The sequence below is a fragment of the Pipistrellus kuhlii genome, unplaced genomic scaffold (genome assembly GCF_014108245.1).
Source record: "Pipistrellus kuhlii isolate mPipKuh1 unplaced genomic scaffold, mPipKuh1.p scaffold_m20_p_5, whole genome shotgun sequence".
In the NCBI taxonomy this organism is placed as follows: Eukaryota; Metazoa; Chordata; class Mammalia; order Chiroptera; family Vespertilionidae; genus Pipistrellus; species Pipistrellus kuhlii.
Window position 1 is genome coordinate 48,367,791 of NW_023425551.1, and position 16,817 is coordinate 48,384,607.

General features: G+C 37.9%; 1 pseudogene; it reads left to right on the top strand.

The window, feature by feature from the left end:
* The first annotated feature begins 762 nt into the window (after positions 1–762).
* LOC118705849 lies at positions 763–1,141 on the top strand (annotated as a pseudogene).
* The last annotated feature ends 15,676 nt before the right edge of the window (positions 1,142–16,817 follow it).

Consider the following 16,817-nt stretch of genomic DNA (forward strand, 5'->3'; position numbering starts at 1 on the left):
ATGATGCACACTGACCACCAGGGGGCAGACACTCAATGCACAGGCATGGAAACATGGGACAGACTGATGAATCTCAGAAGGAAGGGGAAGGGGAGAAGGGGGAAAGAGATTAACTAAAGATTTATGCATACTAGAAGCCCGGTGCACAAATTCACATACTGGTGGGGTCCCTCAGCCTGGCCTGTGGGGACTGAGCCGAAACCAACAGTCTGACCTCCCCCAAGGGGTCCTGCATTGCAAAAGGGCACAGGCCAGGTTAAAGGACCCCATCAGTGCATGAATCCATGCACTGGACCTCTAGTACATGTATAAAGGTAGATAGTATATATTGGGAGAAAATACCTTAAGTGTATGAGCATGGATGTCAGGGTGGGGTAAGGGAATAGAATCTGAAAGGAAGGAAACTAACCAAGAGTTTAAGTATCATAAGGAGGGGCTGATGAAGATAATGTGCCCCGAGGCAGCCGAGGAGTGTGATTGAGGGTGGCAATCCCATCTGCATCTGATGTGCAACTAGAAACATATAGATGGTAGATGGAAGGCCAGATGCATCTATTCTGTAGTCATGCTCATAGGGAAGCCCTTTTATGTATGAGCAACGAATTGAGTAACAGAAACATAAATGAGCAATGACAGTGAAATTGAGGGTGCATTTTTGTTCTTTAACTTTGTTCTTTATTTTTGTTTTGATTAGAGTGCATTTATTTGTTTTCTGGTCCCTATAAATCAAATTTCTGAGTGGAACTGAAAGACCTCCTTTCCCTGCTGATAGCGCTCACAAACATGGTAAATGTTCCTAAAACCCACCGAACTTTCTGTAGGAAGTGTGGCAAGCATCAGCCCCACCTAGTAACTCAGTACAAGAAGGGCAAGACTTCTCTGTAAGCACAGGGAAGCAGCCTGGCTATGGTGGGCAGATTAAGCCGATTTAAAAAAAAAAGGGGGGGGGGCCTAAAACTACAAAGAAGATTGTGCTGAGGCTTGAATGCGTTGAGCCTAGGTGCAGATCTATGAAATGCTGGCCATTAAGAGATGTGAGCATTTTGAACTGGGAGGAGACAAGAAGAGAAAGGGTCAAGTGATCCAGTTCTAAGCTTCATATTTTGCTTTATCATATGACAATAAAATCTTGATATGTTCACCTAAAAAAAAAAAAAAGCATGAAGAGACCGCATTTAGTTCAAGATCTTTCTTGTGGTACTCTGTTCCATCCAGAGGAAAAAAATATCCTTCTGCTGTTATCAACAAAAAAAATAGATATAATAAATAATGTGTGTGGTTCAAGCAAAAACTCGACTGTTATCTGAACTAGGTGGGCAGTGAAAACCAAAAGTGAGTTTGCCACTTAGCGGTCTGGCTTCAGCTGAGTTTTGTCCTTTTCATTTTCATTCTTGTTCTCCTTGTGTTTTCTTTTTTCACAGTTGCCTCTTCCTCTTTCTTGCCCTCCCTCCAGCACACGCCTAAAATAAGCTCTGTGGCAGCCCGCTTCTCCGTCTACCCTGCTGTCAAATGTAGTCTAAAGAACAAAGAAAAACCAATTTGTTTATGAATGCTCTGAGGGCTTCAATAGTCATCTCGGGCACTAGGGGGGAAAGAAAAATCCTGCCCACAGATGCCAAGTCGCCCTCCCTCTTTCACTGGGCAGCGCGTGGAGCTGCCACCCAAGCAGAGTTGTGGGGGTGTGCTCTCCATGATAGAGCAGAATTCCACGGAAGATTACTTCAAGTGAGGGTGGCTATTTCCTGTGTTCTGTTTTGGAGATTAGATCAAATTTCAAGCCTTTTACTCATAGTCAGCTATGACTTTTTTTTTTTTTCCTCACCTTGAGGTGAAAAGCTTAAATGGTAGGCCGTGGTTCTCCGCTCCCACTGCACATCAAAATCACCCTGGGATGTTTTAAAACGTACCCACGTCTGCTTGCCAACATAGATCATAATCTCTAGGGTGGGCCACAGGCCCTGGTAAATTACATGCGCAGCCGGGACCCTGAACCACTGGGCTAGAACACTCATTAACTCAGTCTAGCTCTTCTACAGTAAATAGAATCAACGTGGTGCGCATCGCTGCCAGCCGTCTACTGTAGCAGATGTCAGGAGGAGACTGTTATCTGTCAGCTCTGATAGTGCAGAAGAGGAGCACAGTGATGGGAGTATTTCATTTTAGAATATGGCCTCGTTCTTCTGTTGTCGATGTGATTTAATATTGAAACGAACAGATTTGGCTGGCACATGGCACTCTCTCATTTTCTACTTCTAATTAAAAGTATGTGAAAATACCACCCCCCTTTCCCTGACTGTTATTTATTAACAAACAAAGCAGATCAGAATAGTTGTTTATTTTAAAACATGGTTCTCTAGATCCTTTTGAGAAATGTAAAACTGTAAGTGATATTTTTTTCAGAGTTTAACTGAATGGATGCCAAATTTTGACCTCAATTGCATGCCCCCCCTCCCCCAGTTATATTAAGTAATTAATTCAGAGAGACTAGAGAGAAGGATCTAAGAGATTGAGTACCCTTTCTTAATGAGTATGAACACGCTGTATCTCCTACCTTTAAAATAAAATAGAACCTCTTGCTGATCCTGTATTCTTTTCTAGCTGACACTGCATGTCTGTATCCCTCTGAAAAGAGTGGTTTGTAATTGCTGTTTTTTATTTTCATTTCTCCTATTCTTTCTTTAACTGTTCCAAACCAGGTTTTTGTCCTTACATCTCTCAGAATCTTCTCTGGTAAAGGTCACTAATAACCTTCAAAAAGCAACTGTCACATCTCAGTCTTTATCTTATTCATCAGTAGAATTTTACAAAATTATTCCTCTCTTGATCCTTCACTTGTAATCTGGGACCTTACTCTGTCCTGATTCCTATCCATCTTCCTGATTGCTCCTCTCTGCTTCCTTTCCTGCTTCCTCCTCTTCTCCCTGATCATTTGCATTGGATTGTCCCAAGGCTTGGTCTCTCTGTCCCTACTCCCACCCCTATACCCTCAATCTACAGTCTAGATTCTAGACTCTAGAAGATTTTATATATCCTAAAATTCCACATGTATGTTCATATCTCCCCCTTTATATTTCCATCTTCTACCTCTTTGCCAAAGTATAGGCTCATTTCTAGACATGAGCCTATATTCACCCTTTGAATATTACTAGATATCCCTAATTTAATACAACCAAAATGAGCTCTTGTATTTTCCTTTTATTCTCCAAACTATTCTTCCCACACTCCACCCCATCTTAGTAAATGGCAACTCCATTCTACCAGTTGCTTAGGTCAAAAATCTTGCCATCACCATTGATTTCATTCTCCCATATTCCATACCTAATTTATTTATTTATGAGCTAATCTTGACAGTTCTACCTTTGAAATTTATCCAGAAATTTTCTGCCACCCTGTTCCCAGTTACCACCACCTCTCACCTGGATTAATAGTGTCCTACTTATTATTCTTCCTGTTTCCATCTTGCCCATCCCCACCCTATTGTCCCTTCCCTCCCACCCACATACAGCAGTGCACAACCCCACACATAAGTCAGGCCTTGTCACTGCTCATTCAAAACTCCTGATAGGTTCCCACATAGTTCATGATAAAAGCCAAATCCCTACAGTGACTTTTAAAGCCTACAGGATGGGCCCCTGGAGCCCTTTTAGCCTCACCTCCTGGAACTCTCACACATATTCACTGGCTACAGCACAATAGCCTCCTTTCTGGTCTCAAACACTGGCAGCATGTGTGTTTTCTGGATTGGCCATTTCCTCCTTCCTTTTCCAGAGGGTTCTACTCCCAGGAGGCATCTCACCTTGTTTCCTTCCCTGTGCCATGGCCACCTCCTCAAAGATTACCCTGAGCACCTCCTCCAAAATAGCAGTCTCCCTCCACTTCCCTCCCCTCTTTTTTTCCAGGCCACTTTGTTTTTTCTTCATAGCACTTTTTATCAACTGACACCATACCATACATTTATTTTCAATTTATTGTCTGTTTCCCCCACTGTGATGTAAGTTCCACAGGGCTGTTTTGTTCACCTCTGTGTTCACAGCACCAAGAACAGTGCCTGGCAAACAACTGCTCAACAAATATGTACCACTGGAACTGTAACCCTGACTTCTTTAATTTTTAGGGAAGTTTCTTCTCCACTCTATGTTCTGAGTTTCTATCATTTGATCACTTTTTGTATTTTTAACTAAACTACATTAACAGATTCCCCCAAACCCTTTATGAATCTCTCTCATTAGGTACAGTCCAGAAACATTTTTCATTGAGTATAAGACACTACCAAGTTTCAGATGCATGATTATTTTACATGCCATTAAGAAAAAAAGGCTGCCATTTAAAGTATAACATGATATTTATTGGAAGAATTATCTTTATTTATGAATTACTAAAACATAAAAAGTTAATGTACATTAGAATAAATAAAAATAATATTAAGCATCTTTCCTGGGGCACACATTGCCCCTCTATTCCCTATGTCAAGGGGTACAGAGGCTGGTGGGAGAGACAGGTGTGTGTGTGTGTGTGTGTGTGTGTGTGTGTGTGTGTGTGTATGTGTGTGTGTGTGTGTCATGGTGATTGCTATTGAAGAAAGGAGAGAGACAACCAGAGATTACTTGAGTGAGAATGCTTGGTGTGTTGGGGTAGGATGAAAGATAATTCTATCCAAATGAGTCTCTTATTATGTGTTTTAGTTTGTTGTTTTTAAAACCTCATATTGTGGCTGTGGAAAAAGTGCCTGTTTCTTAAGGAATAAACACAGATGATAAAAATAGCACAGAACACTAAGACCAAGACAAATAATTTTTAAATTAACCCAACCAATTTCTTTTTAAACAAGTAAAAAATGCCTGGTGTTATATTTTGCAGAAGAACCAATTTAGTTTGCTTTCATTTCAAAAGCACCTAAGCTTTCCCAAAAAGATATATCTGGTGAATAAAATGGAAATCCAAGATGAAAACCTGCCAGGTCAATTATCAGAGCATTTGATTTATTACTGACAGGCAGTTGACTTATACACTGCATGTCTGCAAGTCACTGCATCATTGGTATAGTTTCTTTTGAAATTACTTATGTATAGATACTGAATCACCTGATATGGCAGCTGGTTGTATAGGATCCAGGACTAAGAAACCATGCAATATTAGATTAGCAATATTGTTTTTACAGGGACATTATTGCTGGGAACAAACAAAAACATTGAAGGACAAAGAACAATTTTATCCTAAGCTACACATTGGATTCCTATCCAATAAGTGTTTTCAGTGTCTACAGAGAGAATAAAATGTCTTTTCTCATAAGGCAGATCATTTGCTATAGTGACTTGTTTAAGCTTAGCTCTCACCTCACACTTAATATTATTTAGGTCCATCTTCGATTCCTCAAAGCACTGTGTTATGTACATAGAAAACTTGGGAGAAATCTAGGGTAGTTGCTCTGTGGGAAAGGGCTTTGCCCACCTATTCCTTAAAGCAGTATTTCTCAAAGTGTGGTACGTGTACCCCCAGGAGTACGGGAAGAGTTTGGTGGGGGTACACGTTGCACCGGAGTCTGGTGGGGATATGCACTGTACCGTGCTTAGCTGCGCCTAATTCTACGTTCTCATGAGTATGAGGGGTACTCAGCGTTACGAAAATTATAGAAGGGTACACATATGTCAAAAGTTTGGGAAACACTGCTATTGTGTAAATGTACCTCAGCTTTTTTATTCACTCATCCCCACTGATGGACACTTGGGCTACTTCCAGATTATATATGCCTTGCCACCATTGCCCTCAAAAGTTGTGATTGTTTAATCAACTTCATGAAAAGTTATGGTTCAAATAGAAGAGATATTTGTAATAAAAAGGATGAAGCATAGGTGATAATTGTCTATTCCGTTTGGATCCTTGTTGTTGCTTAACTTCTTACTCAGGTGATTCTTATTCTAGGGACTTCACAGACTTGAAAATGTATTAGTCAGGATGACTGGGCCATTCTCTGAGATTGTACCCGCTGCTTTTCAGAGAAGGCCCTCTAACTTGCTTAGATGCCCTGGAGCTTGGGCTATAAGACCTTCCTGTGGGATTTCTAATCTTCTGTTCTCAGAAGTGGCAAAATTTGAAATTAGGCATTTTGTCTTTGGTATCACTGCTCTTCCTTCAAGTCTCAATCTCTCCTCCCTATAGGCTCAGCCTCTTAGATGTCCTCCACCTGCTGAATACCTTCTTTTTACATCCCACTGTGTACTCCTATATCCAATAATTCTGGGATTCTGGACTTCCTCTGATAGTTCCATTTTCAGAAGGATCCTGACTGATCTCAGCTAGTTGTGCTGATAAGCTAGTTTGTTTAAAGTGTTAATAACCAAAATGATTTTGGGGTTACCTCTTTGGGGCTAGCAACTACTCAGCATCTTAGGAAAGGAGGTTGGTCTGGAACTATCCTAAGCTTCATTTGTATCTTAAAAAGAATATATTAAATGAAACATTTCATATTTTTAGACACTCATGGATAGCAAATCTTCTGAGGAACAAGGCTAGAAATATTTTATTTGACATATTCAAGAGTGACTACAAATCTAATGAAGTTTAAAGAAATAATTCCAGTGGTTTTTAGAACCAAAATGCATAATGATTTCTTTTCTTGTTTAAAAATCAGTATTTTGGGGTTATATAATCTTATTTCATACAATTTTCAGTCTAATATGTAAAATTAACATAATTTACCATATATATATATATATATATATATATATATATATACACACACACACAAATATGACAAAAATATGGATCTAAGAAAAATTTCAAAGTTAGTATAAGTGAATAAAATAGCATGTCTTTTGCAAGATTGCTCAAGTTGGTGATAGTAATTGATTTACTCTCATACCAAATCATCCTGTTGCCTCCAGACTTTGGAGCTGGCAAAAATGACCTTGGATGGTCAAAGTCAATATGAATGCACATGACTTTCTCTAAATTCCAAATACTTTGGGGTATTTTATTTGTTGGATTAATCAAAAGGTGAATAAAGTAATTTAATTTCATGAATGAGAAATGGCAACAAAGAAAGGCAAAGTGACTTTGCTGTGGTCACAAAGGAAGATGGTGGCACATCTCCAATATATTTGATCTGTTCCTTCCTGCTAGGCTGCACTTCATTTAAATAGCTAAACCACAGAAAACTCTGGCATTTGCTTACATAATTTTTTATTTTTCAAAAATGGTAAAAAAAAAAAAAAAGAAAAAAAAAAAAAAGCACTCATTGAAGTATTAAAGTTGCTCAGTGAAGCCAGATGTGAGCAGATGGCAGACTGTGTGTGAACAGCCTTGACTCCTTATCGCAAGGTCATTAGAAGACTGTGGTGTGTTTATTTGACATTATATTCTAGTCTATGCGCTGTCTAGGCACATTAGGGGTGAAGAGCCTCACTGTTTGTATCCAGGGGAACTCAGGATAGAAGAAAATATATGTTTCTGTAGGTCAATGAGGGGTCTGAAAATAAAAGACAGTTGGTACTGACACTTGCATTCTCTATTACTTGCTTGCAGATTCACGTATATACAAGGGGAAGGAATACAGTGTTGTTCATTATAACGTTTTTATAACAGGGAACAGAGGAAACAAGCTTGCTGTCCATCAGTAGTGCTAAAGATAATTGCAATTTATTCATTAAATGGGAAACCTCAAGGTAGTTAAAGGGCATGAACTAGATCTACAAGAATCATTAAATCTAAAAAAGCATTATGTGGGAAAAAATAAAAGAAATGGAAGTCATTGGTGACTATTGACACCATAAATGTTAACCTGTTTTGCTTGTGTGGTCCAAATCAAAACAAGATAGAGATTTTTCAAGAAAATCAGCATCTCTGAAGTCTTTGATTTAATATTTTCTAATGTATCTCTCTATAGCAAAATAATCTGCAACTGATGTTAGAGTAATTGGTTTCTCTTTTCCTCTTTACTGTTAATTCTGCCAACTCTGATAAAGCCTACATACGGAATTCGTACAAAGATATGGCACTGGATTATATACCTTTTGTGTCTTTAAAAGAAAAAATATATGTAAACCGTACATTAAGATACACATTTTAATTTGACTTTTAAGCTTTTAAGTTGATTTTCAATAGTACATGTAAATAATTCAAACATCAGAAAGTATAAGGGGTATATAGAAAAGTTTGCCCTAATCTGTTGTCTATCTACTTAGTGGTAGCTATGGTATTATAGTAATTAATTTATTAAGAAAGATAAGTTAGGGGTGGGAAGTAAGCTTGCACAGGTCAGGTGTAGTTGATATCTGTTTTCCTTACATAATAATTACTAACACATTATTTCAGTCTCAAAAATACCCTGATGAGGAAGATATATTAATATGCTCCCCCTAATTAGGTACATGGAAGTCAGATTGGTCACGTGGATACATTTCAAGACATGGTGGTTACTCTTTTTTGATGCTTGGTAATAAGAAATGGGGGCAAAAGAAAATAGTCTTTTTAGAGAATCATTGTAGGATTTTGAGTCAATTAAGTGAGGGGAGACTGGTGGTAGAAACAAAATAGGAAACTTAGGAGAAGGAACAATTTAGAGGTAGCCTCAGAGACATTTTTTGTGACCTGTTCCACACTCTCTTACCCCCCTTCTTTCTTGCTAGGAGAGACCCAAATTTGCTTAATTTTTACCTTTTACTACTTCATTACATTCTCAGGAAAAGATATCTAGATTAGTCTAAGCTTTTCATGGTAAATATTTAACTACTGCCAGAGATTGGCTTGGGAAGGGTCATGTGACCTTGTTCTAGCCAACAAGATGTTAGGAAAAGACTAATGGGAGAGAACATGTCTGGGGAAGATTTATTAGTTCTTATAAAGAATACTAGAGGCCCGGTGTATGAAAATTCATGCACTGAAGGGGGGTCCCTCGGCCCAGCCCACCCCCTCTCACAGTCCAGGAGCTCTCAGGGGCAGAAGGCGACCTGGTGATCATGGGAAAGTGATGCCCCCATCAAATATCTGCTGCTGCCACTGTTGGCAGCGCAAGCCTCAGCCAGCCATGGTTACCTGAGCCTCAGGTAGCCCTGGGCAGCTGGGCAGTCACCATCCAAGGCTTGCCTGTGCTTCAGGCTGGCCCTGGGTGGCTGTGGGGCTGAGGGGACTGACCATCCTGTGGCTGTGGATGCCACCATCTTTGAGGGCATGGCAGACAATTAGCACATTCCCTCCTTATTGGCTGTGGGCACCACCATCTTTGTGAGGGTGTGGTGGTCAATTAGCATATTCCCCCTTTATTAGATAGGATTAGTGTGTGAGGGGGTGGGGGGAGGCACGGGAAGAGAATGCCTAAAGTTGCTACAGTCATCTTGGAATCAGAAATATATGCCAAGGGGGAGAAATGTGTGCCTAGTGATGTGCTGAGAGAGAGAATGGTAAGAGGAAGGGGCACTGAACTAATAATTTCTAGAGCCTCTATACTTATGGCCTTCTTATCACATGAGGTGACAAATTATCTTGTTGTTTAGAACATTTTGGATTGTGTCTTATTGTATTCTCCAAATTCTTTCAAGTGATACAGAGGTAAGTGCCGGATGGACTAGGAAGGGAAGAAAGCATGAGTTTAATTTCTGATTACTACCGTGTTTCCCCGAAAATAAGACATCCTCCGGAAATAAGACCTAGCGCAACTTTGGGAGAAAAATTAATATAAGACTGTCTTATTTTCAGGGAAACAAGGTATCTCAAGCTAGAGTAAGGACTTCATCTAAACTTCCATAGCATTTTATCCGTACCACTGCTCTGTCACATTTCCATTTCTAACCATATCAAAGTCAATGTTCTGTCTCCCCCATGAGATTATAAATCCTAGATTAAATTCAGTTTCAGATTCATGTTGTATCTTTGCAGCACACACTCCAATTCTTATATAATGGATGTCCTGAATAACTGTTTCTTCAGTTAATTAATGAATACATTGAACAAAACTAAGTAAGGCACTTAGAAGCTAGATTGTCCTAGATGTTAAAAATAAATGTGTTATTTAGGCAATATTAGTGGGGTAGGCTATTAGTCAGAGTTGTTTGAGAAAAGGTTATATGCATAATCTGCCATTTTGTAGCCTGAACTGTCTGGATGGATAATTTTGGCATAGAAATTAATGTGTGTTTTCTTAGGATAATTGATCAAAGTCAGTAAAAAGGTTAATACTAGGTACGCATTTCTGAGGAAGTACAAGACCTAATTCAATAGGCACAATAGGTTTTAAAATCTACTTCAATAGGTATTCAATAGATGAGAATAAATAACCTAACGTATGTAAAATCACTGAGCTCCTTGGACACTGCTACATGAATTAAATATATTGTAAATACTAGCAATACATATTTGCATCTGCAAGATTTTTAGCAGTGTTGCATTGATGCCAGTGTTCCAAAATACAATTTATATTACCCCCCAAACGTTTTAATAAACAATACATAGATTACAAATAATGGTTATTGCTTTGCAAAATTGTTATTGCTAAGCATAATTGTTAATGGATTGCCATGGGACTCTACCACTTCACATTGTTTTGACCTTCAAGACAATTTCAAGCTTTCTAACATTTAAGGCTGCTAACATAACTTGAAGCAGGAAAAGTTTGGGTTTGTCAGATTACAAATATGAAGACTGGTGGAGTTCCAAATGAAACAATGCATTAGTATTTCCTGAAGTAGGGATTGATTTTTGGAGATACAGAACTTGAAGATACAAGTTTTTGGAGAAGTGAGTTTGAAGATGATTATGGGCCAAATGTGAAAAGAACCATAGATAAAGTGATTAATTCATTTTCTAAATCAAGAATGTGTTTTACATTAAAATGGGTCAATACTGAAAGGTAAAAGTGCTAAAATATTGGATGATGTAGGAGATTTGACTTTGGGTGGTAAACACACAGTGCAATATACACATAATATAGAATTGTACACTTGAAAAAGAACTTTATTGTGCAATGTTACCCTAATAAATTTAATAAAAATAAATAATATTTAAAATATATTATTTTTAAATATTTATCAGATAAAAATTACACTAATAAAAGAGAAACAATAATATTTAAAATATATTATTTTATAATATTTATCAGATAAAAATTACACTAATAAAAGAGAAACAATAATATTTAAAATATATTTTTATAATATTTATCAGATTAAAATTACACTAATAAAAAAGGTAAAGGTGCTAAAATATTGAAAGATGTAGGAGATTTGACTTTGGGTGGAAAACATACTGTGTAATATATACATAACATGAAATTGTACACTTGAAAAATAACTTTATTAAGCAATGTTACCCTAATAAATGTAATAAAAATAAATAATATTTAAGATATATTATTTTTAAATATTTATCAGATAAAAAATTACATGGTAAAGAGAAACATGCAAATTGACTGTTTCTCTGCTACGCCCACCAGCCAATCAGGAACGAGTATGCAATTTAGCTCAACAAAGATGGTGGTGACCGCAGAGCTAGAGCAAGCAGGAGGCTTTGGTTGCCCCTAGTGATGGAGGAAGTCAAGCTTCTGATCTGCCCTGGCCTCTGCTCAAGTAGTGGCTGGAGAGAAAAAAAGGAAGGGCTGGGAGCCTAGGTCACAGGGGGGGTGAGGGGGAGGGCGGGGAACCTTGAAACAGCCCTCAGCCCCTTACCCAGGCTGGCCAGGCACCAGAAAGTAAGAGTCCCTGCTAGGGGGCCTGGCCAGCCTGCAAAAAGCCATCAGCCCCTCACCCAGGCTGGCTAGGCACCCCAGTGGGGACCCCCACCCTGAAAGGACTGCGACCAGCCTGAAAGCGGCCCTCAGCCTGTCACCCAGGCTGGCCCCATCCCCAGTTTCTTTTAAAAGTCAAGATAGTTCAAAGCAAACTTATATATATTTCAAAATTATATCTTTCATAGGTTTGATTTGTTAATTTTCTTTCTTGTTTTTGTAGGGTATATTTAGATGTCTTCTATTTATAAATTTTCTTTTTATTAACAAATTTGCTACAGCTTCAAAAGTTGAAGGTTTATTGTCTCCATTTATTCATTATCTTAATAAAGATAGCCAAGTAATTATAAACAAAATACAACCTTAATTAGCATAGAAGACATTTCAAAAAGTACAGTATCATGGTAGAACATTAGGTTGACCTAAAAATCAATTCCAACCAGTCACTTTAAAAATCTAACTTATGATGGACAGCCAAAAGAGAAATTGCATACTACTATGCTGTGTTTTTTTCCCCCAAAATCAGCTCTGAACCCATATCCCCAACTTCCAAGTACATTTCTGATCTATAGATTTCATAATTTAATAGAAAGTAGTTTTTCTATAATGCTTTATTCACCAAACTTTGGATTTGTATTTTCACTACGAAGACAATAAATTTTACCTTTAATGAACTTTTTAAGTGATTTCCCATTCACAGTCATGGTATATATTTTATTTTTGGCAGAATTGAATTCCAAAATACTATTCTATGAATTTGTTGAAAAAAAAACTAAAGTTATTAGTAAAAATAAATGATTTTCCATTGAGGCATTTATTTGCACTTTTTTTATAGTACTGTAGCCAACATATCATATTAACAGTTACTGCTTCATTTCTCACATGTGCACAAAAAGTTGACAATATGAATGAAACAAGTATTTGACCTAAATAAAAAGTCAGGCTTTATGAAGTCTTATGGAAACCTGCAATTTGCAGTCTCATGTGTTATGTCATCATCTTGGAGCACAAAGTATTCTAAAAATATGACTAATTTTAAAGTAGATATTGATGCATCTTCATCATATGTATATCTTCTAGTTTTTAAATGGTCAGTGATGTTATGTTCCAATGGTATTACAAATTAGCAAGTATTTTGTGCAAGATATACATTCATCATGATTATGATCTTTTTAAAAGCTCATTGTTTCTTCAATTATTTATTACAAAAGAGAAAAGCATTACCAAAAGCATATTGTAGAACTGCCCGGCCTCTATATTCTACACATATTCCATGCTTGTCCTGGGGAGAGGTCCCAGAACTTTGTATAATACACATCAGAGACCTAGTGTAGAACAAGATACAACCAGCTGGTACCAGCAGGGTTAACAAGTATCAAATACTCTCCCTCCACCACTACAGAACAGAATGAGGTGTGTGTCTTCACTGACTTGAATCTAAGCATACTTCAGTTTATCAGCAAGAGCTGTGCATGCTATCCTTTAAAGCAGTGATATTCAACCAGTGTGTAGCAAAAAATTTTAAAACACGCAATACCTGACTATTTAGTCAAGGGCACTAACCTCTTTTCCCTTAGGTTGTCAAATTTTAAAATATGACAATAGCCAACACAACAATAGCCGTATGATGTGAATGCCCTGTCTTAAACCATACATAATAGGTCATATAATAAAGTTATACCTTATTGGTCAGATCACATAATAAGGTTATGTCTGATTGGTTAATTCTTGGCACCAGAAATCCTTATATACAAGTACAGACACCTGGTTTTTTAAAAAGTCACTTGGAGCAAAAAGTGTAGGTAATTACTATTATATTTTTTGTAAATCAATTAAAATTATATCTTTTTTGCCAGATCAACAAAAAATATATTTGTTGGTGTGCCTCAGAATTTTAGTAATTAGTAAATGTGTGCCATGAGATGAAAAAGGTTGAAAATCACTGCATTAAAGTAATGTGGGGTAGTTCATTTATGATAATGGCCTCAAGTAAAACCTGCCTTTCTATATACATAGTCTTCCGCAATGGGACATTGTCACTCTTCCATTGAAGGACGGATCTATTTTCCAGTCTTCTATTATGGGTTGACCTGATGTCTTGTTTTGACCGATACAATGTGGTAGAAATACTGTTGAATGAGTTCTGGAGCCTAAACCTTTACAGGTAGTCTTGTGGCTTCCACCTTGGAACCCTGAGACCATCATGCTGTGAAGGAGTTCAGATCCAAGTCCACATGGAAGAATACCAAAGCATGCCAGCTGACAGTGAGCACCAAGCCCCAGGCAGGAATAAAGTCACCGTGGACTTCCTAAACTAGCCCAGACACCAATTAAATGCAGCCAAACGAGTAAGCCCAGATGAGATTAGCAGAAGAACCACCCAGTAAATCCACAAAATCGTGAAAAATAGTAAACCATAGAAATTATTTTAAGCCATTAAATGTGGAGTGGTTTAGTATGTAGCAATAGAGAGCTAATAGAGAAGGGGTTAATTATATCTGGGAAGGGTCAGCCAAGGAGAGATGAATTATCACTGGCCACATGTTAAGCATGGATTGTCATTACTATGTGTGCTTTATATGTGGCTAGATGAGACCTTCTCAGAAACTGAAGTATAAAATGGAGGTCTACCAAATACCTTAGCTTATTTTAATGCAACTATTAATAATGCAGTATTAAAATGTTTAAATTTATTCTGGACTAATGCTAAATAAAATGAGATGACAAGATATCAGGCATAACGCATGACTGTCCCAAGAAAATAGAATATTCAGTCTTATCAGTCATAATCCAGAAGAATTTCTGATCACTAAAGAATTAATATTCTATGAATTATATGCAAAATTCAAATGGGGAGATCTTGAAAGTGTTCAAAATTCCAGTGGTCCCAATCTGGGGCACACAGGAAATGGTTATTTCTTACTCTTCTTTGACACACTAATAGTTACTATGTGGTTCTGTGAGCTTCCACCTAAATGGTGTGAGAGTTAGATATTAATTCTCTAAATAGATATAAGTTTTGATTTTGCCCATTAAAAATCTAAGATGATAACCTCTTTCAAAGAACTCCTCAGCCGAAGCTGGTTTGGCTCAGTGGTAGAGCATCGGTCTGCGGACTGAAAGGTCCCAGGTTTGATTCCGGTCAAGGGCATGTACATTGGTTGCGGGCACATCCCCAGTAGGGTGTGTGCAAGAGGCAGCTGGTCGATGTTTCTCTCTAGTCCATGTTTCTAGCTCTCTATCTCTCTCCTTTCCTCTCTATAAAGAATCAATAAAATATATTTAAAAAACAAAAAAAAAACAAAAAAAAAACAAAGAACTCCTCAGAGCACTGGCACACCTATGAGGACAAGTCCTCCCGCCCCACCCACCCTGAAAACTTTTTAGGGCATTTTGATACACTCCTTATCACATTTTTGAAATATTACATTTCTTATGCGCTCTGTCCTTGTCCCAGAGGGTTGTACCAAAGTGGAAAGTTAATTGCCTAATTTGATTTCTGAAGGGTAGAAGGGAAAAGTAATATCCTAAGGTTGTTTATAATTCCATTTTCTCTAAGTATGTGATTTTTGTATCTGGGCAGTAATTGACACTCAAAAAGACTGGAGGTTTTTTGAAATTGCTCTGCCTAGAAACAAGTGTTAAGAAATCTGTTTTCTACAGCAGGCTGGCTAAGTACACAAACACATAGTGTCACACATACACACACACAAGCACACATTCTTCAAATGGGCACTTGGAGGTTAGTTTCACTTGATGCTGCCACCAATCTTTGCAAGCCTGTTGCAACTGCTCGTATGATCTGTGGCCTAAGTGCCCTGTATCTGCCAAATATAAGTCATCAAGAAGGCTGCGTGCAGCACCTTCCGCATAATAGGATTACCCAGGCTCTGTGCTCCGCTACAGCAAAGAAAGCAGGCACCTCAGCTTATCCAATGACCCTCGCCTGCTTGAAGTGCTCTCCCCGGGGCTTCTTTTTGTTTCTGGGAAGCACTGCTTTTTAGACTTTTACTTTCCTGATTCTTTTTAGGAATTGAGTCGTGTGAATGTTTCTTTGTAATAATTTCCTGAGTACCATTTTTCATGTAGGACTATGTGGAAATTTTTTTTTTTTTTTTTTAGAATAACTCCTGGCATTTGCAATTCGAACTTTTTCTTACACTGTTGTAAATCTAAGTATTCTTTATTCACTCGCTCACATACACACAGGGGGAAAGTTGCTAAAATTAAAAGCTACTGATATAATTGTTGGCATTCAAAATCCTTGTGTCAAAATTCCTTAATGTGACCGATTTAAATTCTTATACAGATTATAACATTTAATCTAAATGGGATGAGAAGGGAGGTTACAAAATAACAAAAGGTAGGGAGGGGAATGATAATGAGTTTTTTAAGCCTAGAAGAGGAATTAGTGTGATCACAGTTATAATAACCCAGAGTGGGACAGTCACTCCTAACTACTGACAGAATCAAGAGCAGCCTAAAACTGCTCATGAGAATGTTAGAAAATTCTTTTTTTCTAAAGGAAGAAAGTTCTTTCATCAACAAATTAGAAATATTATAAGTAACAGTCTATTAAATAAGATTGTCCCCTGGCTCACATTCATACTAATTTCCTCTGAACAAAGATGCAATCCCTGGGGTGTATCAGTTCTCAGAACATGGAATCATATTGTTTAGTTCACAGTATTGTTTAGTCACCCTGAGCGTACCCCATGAAACAGTGTCCTCACAGCCTACGTGCTATAGACATATGTTTTGGAGTATTGGGCTGTTTGAAATAGTAAGTCAGGTTTCATGATGTATGAGTTCCCTTCGTTACAGTGGCAGTAACTATTATTTGTTAGAGCTTTACATCTCCTCTGTTCCCCCAGACTATCCTCTGAAATATTATTAAGGACTCATCTTTATAGACACGGACATCAGGCTCAAATTGGAAATGCTTGTTGTTATATTTTATACTAACAGTGTCAATGATTGCCTGCCTGCCCCATCCCTCCTAAGGAAAACTGCCTGGCCCATGCTAGGACCGTGGTCGGCAAATTGCGGCTAGCGAACTACAAGCACTCTTTGGCCCCTTGAGTGTGGTGGCTCTTCCACAAAA